We start from the raw sequence: 2,150 nt of genomic DNA, 5'->3' as shown, positions 1-2,150 counted from the left end.
CTGTATTTAAATAAAGGAAATTGAAGGTTGTGGGTATTGAAAATTTTTCGTTTGGTCCAAAAATGGTCTAAGTTGTAAAAAGATTAATTTGAACAAAATCAACTTTTATTAAAACTTTTCAAAACCATGTTCAACATGGATCACAACTGGACATACCCGAGATTTTTCACTGAGATACACAACCCCAAATCCAGCAATGGACAGTTGCCCCTTGTCTTAATAGCACTGCACTGTACTGGAGATCACAACCAAACTCTTGGACGCGAAAAAGACAAAGATGAGAAGAACAATCTCATGGACACAATTGATTTGGAAGTGTTTATGGCTGGACTTTAGAATGAAGTTGCCTACATATCCCAAAGATGGTAATCAAGCCTTACGTAGTTTGGTTCAGGTTCACTCGGGTATTAACACTCTCCTTTTGCGCTCTAACTTTTGCCAAGGCAGCATTTTTCGGGTTTTCAACCTTGCGAGCTTAGTTTTTCTTATTTCAAATTTTGTGTGCTCTAACTTTTGCCTAGGTCGCCCTTTCGGGTTTCCGGCCTAGCGAGCCACTCAGGGGTAGTATTTCTTCAACTTGTCCATGTTGATTGGTTTGGAGAATTCTAGGCCATCTAGGTCCATAAGAACGACAGCTCCACCCGACCAGATACACTTGCTTATATAAGGACCGGTCCAATTAGGTCTGAACTTGCCCCTAGGGTCATGAATGGGAACTCAGTTGCCTTTGAGCACCAAATCCCCTTCCTTAAGATTCCTGGACTTAACTTTCTTGTTGAAAGCCCTGGCAATCCTTTGTTGATAACCCTAGACGTGGTACAGTGCTTTCAGCCTTCTCTCGTCAAATAACATAAGTTCCTCGAACTTGCTTTGCTGCCAATCTGCTTCCGCTATCTGGCACTCAGCAATAACCCGCAACAATGGTACCTCAATTTCAATCGGCAGAACAGCTTCCATCCCATAAACCAAGGAATACGGAGTTGCCCCAGTAGATGTCCAAATTGATGTTCTGTAGCCCCGAAGAGCAAATGGCAACTTATCTGGCCAATCTCTGTAAGCTTTCACCATCTTCTGCAGGATGTGCTTAATGTTCTTGTTGGCGGCCTCAATAGCTCTGTTGGTTTGTGGCTGGTATGCGGATGACTTATGAAAAGCCATCTTGTACTTCTCCAACAAGTCGATCACTTCCTTCTTGAAATGGGAACCATTGTCCGAGATGATCTCATTCGGAACTCTGTAGTGATAGATGATATTATTCCTGATGAACTTGGCTACATGTGACGCTTTCAGCACCGCATAGGATTGGGCCTCGATCCACTTTGTAAAGTAATCTATCGCCACAAGGATATACTCATGCCCGTTTGACCCCTTTGGAGTAACTTCCCTAATAACATCAATTTCCTAGACTGAAAATGGCCATAGAGAAGTCATGTTGTACAGCATCGATAGCGGGATGTTCATGCGGTTTGCATGGATCTGACACTTGTGGCATCGCCGAACAAAACTGATACAATCCTCCTCCATGGTTGACCAGTTGTAGGCCTGCTTGAGAATCTTCCGAGCCAGCATTACTCCGCTCATGTGCTATCCGCACTCTCCTCCATGGATGGCTTCCATTAGGCGCTTCGATTCTTCTACATGAACACACAACTTGTGCATTCCCAGATGGCCACGTTTGTACAATTTTCCTCCGTAGATAATAAATTGAGCACCCATTCTCCGTATTGCCCTTTTGTCTTTGGCAATTGCCCCTGGTGGATAAGCCTCATTTTCTAAGAAGTTTCAGACATCATAATACCAGGGGTTCTGATCTTGTACTTCATCTATTGTGGTAATCAACTCGTAGGCCGGCACATATCTCTGTTCAATAATGATCGGACGTATCTAGACTCTAAAAGGGATGTCTATCATGGAAGATAGAGTTAATAAAGCATCAGCGAACCTATTGTTCTCTCTTAATAGATGGGTGAAGGTCAGCTTCTCAAACCGAGGAATCAAAATGTCCAAGGTCTGGTGATAGGTTTTCATCTTTTCTTCTTTAACTTTCCAATCTCCTTTTGCTTGAGATACAACCAGGTTCGAGTCCCTAATGACGTCCAACCGTTTTGTCCCTAGTTTTAGGGCGGCTTCCAACCCAGCGATACATGCTT

This window comes from Camellia sinensis, chromosome 9 (genome assembly GCF_055761805.1).
Source record: "Camellia sinensis isolate YWXY chromosome 9, ASM5576180v1, whole genome shotgun sequence".
Taxonomy (NCBI): Eukaryota; Viridiplantae; Streptophyta; class Magnoliopsida; order Ericales; family Theaceae; genus Camellia; species Camellia sinensis.
This window is presented reverse-complemented; position numbering follows the sequence as displayed.